At 40.9% G+C, this 11,229-nt stretch overlaps 1 non-coding gene across 1 annotated transcript; it reads left to right on the forward strand.

Moving 5' to 3' along the window:
* Positions 1-6,562: 6,562 nt before the first annotated feature.
* Positions 6,563-6,634, forward strand: TRNAW-CCA (transfer RNA tryptophan (anticodon CCA)). Its single transcript has one exon. It is a non-coding gene; the product is annotated as a tRNA-Trp (tRNA).
* Positions 6,635-11,229: the final 4,595 nt, after the last annotated feature.

Genomic DNA, 11,229 nt, shown 5'->3' on the forward strand with positions numbered 1-11,229 from the left:
CAATGAAATTAAATCAACCATTCAGCTCTCGATTATTTTGTATTCTCTTTTTAAGTTAAACACACACACTGCCACGTAGCTAACCTACTCTGACTATTTTTTGCACTTTTCATTGTCTCGTGAGCTCAATTACTCTTAATGAAGATGCCAGATTTGGCCTCTTTGGCAAGTAATAATTAAATGTGTAATGAATCTGCTAGTTCTTATTTGGGCAAATTGCTTACGCGTGACAGCACACCTGAATCTGGCACATGGGGAGAAAGCAATAGGCTATTTCAAGCATAGTCAGTTCTAAATTGCTTGCACTTGAAGCAGAGATTCCAGAATAACCCAAGCCTTCTTTCTTAGCTAAACCCATCAGAGCAGGAATGCCGTAAGACTGCCCACAGGCCTTTGATGCAGTAATATTATGCTGTGTCAAATATCACTTAAAATAGATGGGCTGCTGATCAGGCCTTGGAAAGAATTTTACAATGTGGAACCTCGGGGTTTAGTGACATTTGTTGGGTAATCGTGTGCCTTCTTAACTTGTTGGTAAGCTTTGTCCGAAGATTCAGGTTTCTTTAATAGCTATATATATTCCACACAAGTTGTTAGCCCAGTTTTCAAGGTTCAGTGTGTTTCAAAATAATAACCAAAAGTAAATGTGGAAAAAAGAGGTAGAAATGAATTATCAAAAGCAGGGAAAGTGTATTTTCATTTCTGATAACAAATGTCACATACTTCATTTTCTATTTGCTAGAAAAAAATTGATTTTGCTGGGAGAGAATATTAAAAGGAAAATGAACACCAGGAAGAGACTGCTCGTAGCCAACTTGGGATAGCTTGACACCAGCAGAAATCAGATGCGTTTCAGGGAATCTGCGAGAGGAGTGAGACTCACCTCCACAGGCTGAGCGTCTCAGCCTGAAGTGCTAACAAGAAGGGAAAGCTGGTTAAGGCCTGCGTCTCACCGCCCCATCACAGCTGCACTGCTGCCTTTTATTCTCAGCACCACAGTTGGAGGGTATTTTCCTCCTCTTTCTCGTTGCTTCAGTTAACAGCAGCTGGCAGTAGATGCCTATTTCCGTTACCTGGGCCTGTCAGCCTGGATCAGTCACCAGTGCCAGCACTCAGAAGGCAATCACTTAACCAGACATCGCATCAGCCAGTTGTGCAAGATAAAGGATCTTTCCAATTTAGAAGATCAGCTCTCGAGGAAATGAGCTGTTAAAAAAGATAGCACCTTGCTCCTGACACACACACACACACACACACACACACACACACACACACCCCTCCCTTTCAGCTGCCTCTATGCCCTTGGGCCCAAGGTTAAACAGCAGTATTGGAAGAGGGCAAGAAGAGAGTAAATTCATCAGATGAGAAGCGACTTGTGAGAAGGCTGCATGCAATACTGATGACTTACTGTGAACCATGTGGGATCCGTGATCTCCGAAGAAGAAGATTTAGCTTTGGGACCAGGGACCAGCCGTGATCACTCAGGAGCAAGTTTGATTAAAGTATGAAAAGGGGCAGAGAAAGCTTCTGACAGAGACATCAGAAGGGGAATGGAGAGTGTCCCCTCACTAGTCTAAGCAAGGGAGTTGTACACTTTTCTAATTAGTTATTACAATAAATCAGAAGAATGTCTCAAGCTGGTAAAAATTTTACCAGACCCATTCCCACAATTTACATTTTAAGGTAACAGGATTAGAACTTAACAATAGAAAGATCTTACCAGACCGACTCCCATAATTTACATTTTAAGATGACAGGATTAGTCAGAAGGTTTTCAGGAAGGTGAAACTGTCCTCAAGCAGGATACATTCTTGTTATATAATCCTAAACTGAGTTGTTGGGTAATCATCAGTTTTGGGCTTAAAGAAAAAAACATTTTATGTGACTGAGACTAAGGAATACAGAGGTGAAAAAAAGGTGTTTGTCCTTTCCTCCGCCTTGAGAATTCCAGACCCTTGTCTCCTCCCTGGGGATCCCGGACGTCTTATCAACCTGCCTAGGAATTGACTCTCTCAGTATTAAAGGGTGGAGTTGAAGCTGGTAGCCGACAGCATCCCTGGTGACACCTTCAGAAATCTTGGGTCCTAATGACTGGAACACTGATGCATGGTTGAGATGCTTTGGCGCAGTCCCAGAACTGCAGCCTGCACACACGCCCATTCTTGGCATCTGAGCAAGGTTGGAAAGTGCAGTGTGCACACCCAGGTCTCTTGTCCTAAAAATAGACCTGTCAGAAATTAGCCTTGGAGGAACTGACTGGATGGGTGGACATTTGAAAATAATAATAATTACTTCATCTCACTTGAAGACAGAAAATGCACCTTAATCACCAATAATTACTATATTGGCTAGAATGGAGAAACTCATAGCTCCTTTAATATGAGAAACGTGAAAAACTCATCATAGCTATGGGTGAAAATCATACTGACATCAAAATTGACTAAAATGCACCACTCTATCAGAGCAAGCTTTGCAATATCAATCAAAACACAGTTGACCCCTGGACAGCAGGGATGTGAATTGCATGGGTCTACTTAGAGGAGGATTTAAAAAAAATAAATGTACAGTCACCGCCCCCAACCCTGCCCCCCGCAAAAATCTGTGAGTTCCACATGAGAGGCCTGGGGCCTGGGTGATCCTTCAAGGCAGAGTTGGAGAGGATGCATAATTCAAGAGCGCAGAGGACCACCGGGCCTGAGCACAGTGGAGTCCCATATGGGCAGGTCCTAGAACAGACCGTCCTGAAGGTAGAACCACCCAATTGTAGCACTTTCTAATTAAAAATCAATACACATAAATTATGAAGTGTTGAGAAACACAGAAGAGCACAAAGAAACAAGCACAGTTTTTCTCCAAGCACAGTTTTTCTAGAGTCTAGAAAACCCATTTAAACCTAAACATCTTGGGCATTTTCACTTTATACATATATATATATAATTTTATTTACTTATCTATTTCTTGGCTGTTATGGGTCCTTGTTGCTCTGCAGGCTTTTCTCTAGTTTCAGGGAGCAGGGGCTATTCCCCGGTTGTGGGGTTCAGGCTTCTCTCGTTGTGGAGCAGGGCTCTAGCGAGCCTGGGCTTCGGTAACTGCAGCTCCCACGCTTTAGAGCACCGGCTCAAAAGTTGAGGCACAGGTTGAGTTGCTCTGCGGCGTGTGTGATCTCCAAGGAGCAGAAAGTGAAAGTGAAAGCAAAGTCGCTCAGTCGTGTCCGACTCTTTGTGACCCCACGGATTGTAACTGCCGGGCTCCTCCGTCCATGGGATTCTCCAGGCAAGAGCACTGGGAGGGCTGCCATTGCCTTCCCCATCTAGGAGCAGGAATTGAACCCACGTTTCCGTTTCCTGCATTGGCAGGTGAACCTTTTTCCACTGAGACACCAGGGAAGCCCTCGCGGCATTTCCTTTTGGATCTCTTTCTCTTTCTTTGCCTCTCTCATATCTCTTCATAATCAAATTCTATGCATGCTAAGCTGTTTCAGTAATGCTTGACTTTTTGTGATCCCACAGACTGTCGCCCGCCAGGCTCCTCTGTCCATGGGATTCTCCAGGCAAGAATACTGGAGTGGGTTGCCATGCCCTCCTCGAGGGGATCTTCCCCACTCAGGGATCAAATCTGTGTCTCTTACATCTCCTGCTTCGGCGGAGATGTAAGCGTCAACTTACATCCAGCACCACTAGCATCACCTGGGAAGCCCCATCAGATTCTATACCTTCCTTGTTTCTCACTCAACATTACGTTATGAAACTTTATATACCCTACTAAGCATTCTTGGAAATCATGATAGCAGGATGTGGGGGTCATTCTATCTTGAAGGATAGAAGCCACTCAGTTAATTATCTCTCATCTTTGAAAAATATTAAAGATTAAATTCCCCAAGATTAAATCAACCTTGATGCAAAGATTGTCATCCAAGAAGTTAGTTAGGGAACACTCTGCGTATTCGAATTAGTGTGGGAAGGACTCAAGGCAGAACTGGGCAGAGGAAGAAGCTGGTCCATGATGCAATCATAGCAAAGACCCCAGCTGACCCCACAGAGTACTGGGAAGTCGGGATTGTGCCTGCATAATTATCCCAAGGTTAGCCAAAGGGGCCAGCCTTTATACCCAATTTCATCAGATACAGGCTGCCCACAAAACTGGTGTGATTGTGGTGAGGCAGCCCTCTTCAGTTTTGGGCAATTAGATAGCATCTGTTACAGTCAACCTCAGGAAGCTCATGTTTTATGTCCAGATGGCTAATGCATGTTGATTGGATGGTTTGCTGAAGACCAAACTCAGTCTGTTAGCCAGCAGTGCTCTTAGCATCTGGGGAAATAGGGGCATCTGAATGACTGACCCAGCTTCGAAGCCCATCCCTTGCTTTGCTCAATACATTTCTGTGTTTAAGTTCTGAAAGTCACTCTTTCGGGATTATGTTGGTCTCATCTTCCTGGAGTGAGTTTGTAAGACAAAGATTAGGAGAATGAATGGTAGTTTCTGCCACTGAAGCTGGTGTCCCCAAATTTATATTCACTGTTTCCCCCTCTGCAAACCATCCCAGTCTTCTCCCCTCTCCAGTCCTCTCTGCTGCTCTGACTCAGAACCCCCCTTCCTAGCGCACCTAGATCTCTCGTCACTGTGCCCGTCTCGGGCCTACACTGTTGCTCTTGACCGCTTCCTATTAAAACCGGGCAAGGGTGTGCCCAGAGTTGCCTAAGGAGATTGTCTGGGTGCTGAACACACGCAGCCCTGGCCCCACTGTGCAAGAGCAGCCTTTACTTCCTCTGGTTACTTCCTACCGGTCCCTTTGCACCTAAGGAGTCTGAAATAAAAAGTGGCAGCCATATGCTAAAGTTCCATGATGCTCTCTCTGTGTCCCTTGGTAGAAGAAGAACCATTTGGGAACTAGGATTTGAGCCTGGATTTGTGGGGATGGGAAGGCACAGATTTCTGAGGTGCGTTACTCAAAGCGATGGTTAGAGAAGCAGCCCCTGTTTTCACCCTTTGGTTTATGGACCCTGCATTCTAACTTTGGGGAGCAAAGCATGATATAGTACACAGGAATTTAGAGTTTATTCTGAATACAATATCATCCTGATGAGGTATAGTCTTTAAAATGTTGCCTCAAGCCTACCTTCTGTATGAGGTTAGAGAAGGAGGCATTCTGGCGGAAAAGTAAAGAAGCAAGATAGCACAGGAGGAAGTGATTGGTTCCAATATCACCACAGCAAAGTCTTAACAAAGACGGCAGAGGAGCCCAGAGGGAAACTCTAAAGCTGAGAGTCTTTCAGTGTTGATTCAAAGAGCAGCGAAGAGGTTGGACCTTCACACCTGCACATCGACAGCCAGTGGATGTAGCTGCCTCAGAAGAGGTCCTGGGCAAGGGCTCTCTGCGGATGAGGACAGTTCTTGGAGGCAGCCGACATCTGAGGGCTGGAGGCCTACAGCAGTCTAAGCAACTGTCCTTGTCCTAAGCAGATGGTCTGGATGACAGCACAGTGTCCACAGCCTGCAACCACGCCATGTCCCACCTGAACAGATATTCTGTTAAATGTTCACAGATAGATAGCCTAGTGCTATGAACTTTCTGTGGCTTTTCTTCACTAGATTTCCATTTTTCACTTAAAGAAAACCTCTATTACCCCTTTATAAATGAAATCTTGCTTTCAAAAGACGTTCTTATTTTTAGACTCTTTCCTTCAATTAAGTGTTTTTTTTAAATTTAAATTTATTTATTTTAATTGGAGGCTAATTACAATATTGTATTGGTTTTGTGTTCTATCCATTTCTGTTTGGAAGGGCTATGCATTTTTGATTGGTTCCAACTCTCAAAGAAAACACATTCCTGAGTATGTAAGAAATGAATTCTGTTTCCAAAATACTGCTTCTAGTACCTGTGTGTGGTTTGAGACTGTTACCCTGGCCCTTGATTTACCAGTTGCTGACCAAAGCATGTGGTTGGTTATCAGCCCCTACTCACATGAGCCTGTCTGTTGTTTCATCTTGATGTCAGACATCTGTAGACTTGTTGATTCTGTACTTTTAATGTTGGTTCTTACCATATTCAATTCTGACCTTGTATTAGCCAGGGTTCCCCAGAGAAATGGAACAGCAGGATATATGTTTATGTGCCCTAAAAAGTGATGGGAAGACAACATCCAGTTTCTTCTTTGAGGGTAATTCTCATCTTTTCTGCTCTCTCTGCTTTTTCAGATACTTCAGTGGCTGCCATAGAGCTAAATGCTGTAATCCCCAGATGAGATTCCTCATTTCACATCAGTCTTTATGTGCTTTTTATCCTAAAAAAAAAAAAAAAAAGACATGTACATAAACTCACTTTTTGGAAATAACTCATGAAACTAAAATGTGTCTAAGTTATATATAAACTGAAATGCAACTGAAATAAGTTTAAAAATGAGTATAAGACAGCATCATCAATAAAAAATATATACATAGAAAGGATATAGATAGACATAAAAATAAAAATTAAGTTGAATAAGAATGGATTTATATATCTATATATACACACACACACACACACACACACATATATATATATATATATATATAAATTATATCTTCCCTGGTGGCTCAGAGGTTAAAGCGTCTGCCTCCAATGCGGGAGACCCAGGTTCGATCCCTGGGTTGGGAAGATCCCCTGGGGAAGGAAATGGTAACCCACTCCAGTATTATTGCCTGGAGAATCCCATGGATGTAGAAGCCTGGCAGGCTACAGTCCACGAGGTCACAAAGAGTCAGACACGACTGAGTGACTTCACTTGAATAAGAATGGAGATATATATATATATATATATATATATATTATAAGGAACTGACCAACATGATTATGGGGGCTGAGAAACCCCAAGTCTCATCTGCAGTCTGTAAGGTGGAGACCCAGGAAATTTGATGATATAGTTCTAGTCTGGGTGTTAGTCTGAAGGCAGGGAAGATCAATGTCCCAGCTCGAAACAGTTGGAGAGAAGTTCCCTCTTATCCAGCGTTTTTGATCTAGTCTTCAGCTGACTGGATAGGCCATCCACATTATAGAGAGGGCAATCTGCTTTGCTTAGTCTAATAATTCAAATGTTAGTCTTATCCAAATTGCCCTCACAGATATATCCAGAAGACGTTTAACCAAATGTCTGGGCACTCCATGGATCAGTCAACAGACAGATAACATTAACTATCACAGACCTGTGTCTTTCAGGTTTTTCTCTGATTAATGTTGTTATCCTAAATTTTAAATGACCTGAAGAAAAGAACTTTATCATGGTGGATTTATTGCTTTACTCAGACAAAGTAATCTCTCCCCCTATTTTCAGAATATTTTTAGACTCAATCAAAAACTAAAGCATAAACTGTTCGATCAATACAAAAAGCAACTCTTTTGATTTTTTAATAGTCTATGGATTATTAAATCACCTTTTGTATGATGGACATATTTATTATTATATATTATATTAATTATAAATGTAATCTCTTTGATTTCTAAATTCCAGAAAGATCACATATAAGAAATATATGTATATTATAGTTACATATTCTATATAATACATAATATATATTTTTGCAGTCAAGGCCTGCATATGTGACCATTTACTCAGTCTCTCACTGGGTTATCAGGGAACCACAAGCTGAGCACATTTCAACCGGTTTTCTCTAAAACTGACCTTAGTGTTCTTATCACTTAGTTCTAATTTCATTCTGAATTAGTAGATCCCAGGATCTACGGAGCTATTTTGATCTGCATATTCAATAATTTTCTTCTTAGGTGTTCTGTTTTACTTAGTTCTGACCTTCAGGAATTTAACTTTCCTTGGTCTTCTATATCTATAATTTAAATTATAATAACTTTTACATTTTAGTTCATTAACATTTTGTTTTGAAATATTTCCCTTGATCTGCCCAACAAATCACTGATTTTATTTTATTTTATTTTATTTTTTTGACTTGTCTTTCTTTTTTTTTTTTTTACTTTACAATATTGTATTGGTTTTGCCATACATCAACATGAATCCACCATGGGTGTACACATGTTCCCCATCCTGAATCCCCTCCCCCCCTCCCTCCCCGTACCATCCCTCTGGGTCATCCCAGCGCACCAGCCTGAGCGACCAAACAACAACAGTTTCAACTTGCAGCTCGGTCATGTTTAGATTTTTTTCCACATTTTTTATATCCTGTTATCTTGAAATATCTTCTTTGACTATTTCCATCTTTTTCTTGAGCCATTTTTCTAGAAAGATTACATTTTCAGATTTTTTTTTGAGAAATGAATAGATATTTATTCATATCTATGAATATGAATGAGGAGACACCTCATTTCCCTGACTAAGTCTTCTTGAGGGGTACAGTTTTTATTTATATCTTGCATATGTTCCTTTCCCCCCTTTCCCTGCACCTTTTTCTTCCACATTTCTGCAACCAAAAAGTCTGCATGACTTAACATTCCATGTAATTCACAATGTAAGATAGAATTTCACCTAATAAGCATTTTACCCATTTCCTTCATTTTAATTTTTTTTCATTTCTTGTCCATATTGAAATAAACTTCTTAAAAAATTACTCTGAGAGTCTGAGATATGGAAGGACAAAAATCTCTATCAGCAATGAATATCAATTATCCTCAGTTATTTTAATGATTAATCTATCTCTTTTGCAGAAGCAGCCTTGAAGCTGAAACATGTAATGGACGATTTTCCTTCAAATCATAACTCCACAATAGTCACATTACTGCAATCACGATTATAGCAAGAGAACTCTCTGTGCCGGTGAGGCCATGATTCCCCACAGTCTGACGGTGCCCGCAAAACGTGAGCTCATATCTCTTTGGAGCATATAATGTACTGTGAGCTTGGTTTGTAATTGCAGGTGTAAATAGCAATCTGGACTTGCAGTGTGGCATCTGAACGTGCAATTTGCCATTTTATGATTCTGCCTGTGCCTGTGTTCAGGTGCAGTGGTAAACGTGCCGTGAGGGGCAGGCGCTCGGGGCCTGATCATGACCTGATAATCCAATAACAGACTCAAAGTCAGAGAATATGGAAAATCAGCTTGGCAGGTGAGTCTCTATTATCAAGTTTACCTCTGTTGATTATTTACAGATCAAACACGATGCAGCTGTAGAGCAAAGCTATTCATAGGTCAGTTTCAGTAACTTATTTTCCAGGGTGGTGTTACAGGTTGATATGGAGGTTCTTGTGAAAACTAAAAGTAGAGATACCATAGGATCCTTCTGCTTTATTGACTATGTCAAAGGCTTTGACTATGTGGATCACAACAAACTGTGGAAAATTCTTCAAGGGATGGGAATATCAGATCACCTGACCTGCCTCCTAAGAAACCTATATACAGGTTAAGAAGCAACATTTAGAACTGGACATGGAACAACAGACTGTCTCCAAATTGGGAAAGGAATATGTCAAGGCTGTATATTGTCAACCCGCTTATTTAACTTATATGCAGAGTACATCATGTGAAATGCCAGGCTGGATGACGCAAAAGCTAGAATCAAGATTGCTGGGAGAAATATCAATAACCTCAGATATGCAGATGACACCAACTTTTATGGCAGAAAGTGAAGAGGAATTGAAGAGCCTCTTGATGAAAGTGAAAGAAGAGGGTGAAAGAGCTGGCTTAAAAGTCAACATTAAAAAAACTAACATCATGGCATCTGGTCCCATCACTTCATAGAAAATTGATGGGGAAACAATGGAAACAGTGATAGACTTTATTTTGTTGGGCTCCAAAATCACTGCAGATGGTGACTGCAGCCATGAAATTAAAAGACACTTACTCCTTGGAAGAAAAGCTATGACCAACCTAGACAGCATATTAAAAAGCAGAGACATTACTTTACTGACAAAATCTAGTCAAAGCTATGGTTTTTCCAGCGGTCATGTATGGATGTGAGAGTTGGACTATAAAGAAAGCTGAGTGCCAAAGAATTGATGCTTTTGAACTGTGGTGTTGGAGAAGACTCTTGCGAGTCCCTTGGACTGCAAGGAGATCCAACCAGTCCATCCTAAAGGAAATCAGTCCTGAATATTCATTGGAAGGACTGATGCTGAAGCTGAAGCTGCAATACTTTGGACACCTGATGTGAAGAACTGACTCATTTGAAAAGACCCTGATGCTGGGAAAGATTGAAGGTGGGAGGAGAAAGGGACGAAAGAGCATGAGATGGTTGGATGGCATCACTGACTCAAAGGACATGAGTTTGAGTGAACTCCGGGAGCTGGTGATGGACAGGGAGGCCTCGTGTGCTGCAGTCCATGGGGTCACAAAGAGTCAGACACGACTGAGCAGCTGAACTGAGGATCCTGCAATCCCAATCCTATGCATATATACAGAGAAAACCATAATTTGGAAAGGTGCATGCACCCCTATGCTCATAGCAGCACTAATAACAAAAGCCAAGACACGGAAGAAACCTGAAAGTCCAGTAACAAATGCCTATACCTACCTAATTAATTCCATTATATATAATGGAATAGTACTCAGCCATCAAAAAAATGAGCAATGCCATTTGCAGCAACATGGATGGATCTAAGATTATCATACTAAATGAAGTAAGTCAGATAAAGAAAGATAGATATGATATCACATGTGTGTAATTCAAAACATACAGATAAATACTTATATACAAAAAGAAATAAACCCACTCACATAGAAAACAAGCATGGTTACTAAAGGAGAAAGGGGGGGGAGGGATAAATCAGGAATTTGGAATAAACACAGACTACACATAAAACAGAAAACCAGCAAGGGCCCAGTGCACAGCACAGGGAGCTATGCTCAGCGTTCTGGAATAACCTCCTTATAACTGGGCCGTCTGCTGTGCGCCTGAAACTAACACAGCACTGTAAATCCCCTATGTTTAAGTTTAAAATATATCGGTCAATACAAAAGTTAATCTGTTGAATTTAAACTGGTTCTTTTTGACAGAAAGCAGTTGGAGTTTAATCCACATTTGTCAGAACAACAACAACAAAAAAATGTAGATTTTTTTCACACACAAAAAGAGCGCGAGAGGTAAAATAGCGTTCATCCATCTAAACACATGTCAAGGAGCAAAGAAAAATGGGAAATAACTGTTTTACGTGGTAACAGAGGTCTCTATAAGATTTACATTGTGAATAAAGTAAATTATATATATGCATATATATACAGAAACTGATAGAGAAAAACGGAGTGTAGAGAAGAAGTGGAAAGTGAATCTTTTTGTAGATACAACATTCTAAC

The sequence above is a fragment of the Bos taurus genome, chromosome 27 (assembly GCF_002263795.3).
Source record: "Bos taurus isolate L1 Dominette 01449 registration number 42190680 breed Hereford chromosome 27, ARS-UCD2.0, whole genome shotgun sequence".
Lineage (NCBI taxonomy): Eukaryota > Metazoa > Chordata > Mammalia > Artiodactyla > Bovidae > Bos > Bos taurus.